Raw genomic sequence first — 531 nt, 5'->3', positions numbered from 1 at the left:
CTCTGTGTTGGTGTGGACAGTCTTTCTGTCACTGTGTGTTTTTCTTCTGTTTGATCTTTGCTGTTATCTGCTTTCAGACGCTCTGTCTCGTCTCATCTTCACCTGTTTCTCTCAGTAAGAGCATTAGCAGCACACAGACCCGTTTCAAAGGCGATCTGTTGACATTAAGCAGTGCACTTCCTGTTTCCTCAGTAAACAAACAAACAACTCTTTGATTTTTCATCTGCAACAGGACACTCAGATTCAAATCTGATGTATTTGATGTATTTCCTATTAAAACATTAAATTGTGGTGGAACATATGTTATGAAAGAACTAGTGCTTAATCGCATTCAAAATAAAAGTTTTTGTTTACATAGTATATGTGTGTGTACTGTGTATATTTATTATGTATATATAAATACACACATACAGTATATATTTCAGAAAAATATGCTATGTTTATATATTAAATATATTTATATATAATATACATTTTATGAATATAAATATATACATGTAAATACATGTAAATATTTTCAAAATATATACT

Source organism: Sinocyclocheilus rhinocerous, unplaced genomic scaffold (genome assembly GCF_001515625.1).
Source record: "Sinocyclocheilus rhinocerous isolate Xijiao unplaced genomic scaffold, SAMN03320098_v1.1 scaffold1463, whole genome shotgun sequence".
Lineage (NCBI taxonomy): Eukaryota > Metazoa > Chordata > Actinopteri > Cypriniformes > Cyprinidae > Sinocyclocheilus > Sinocyclocheilus rhinocerous.
This window is presented reverse-complemented; position numbering follows the sequence as displayed.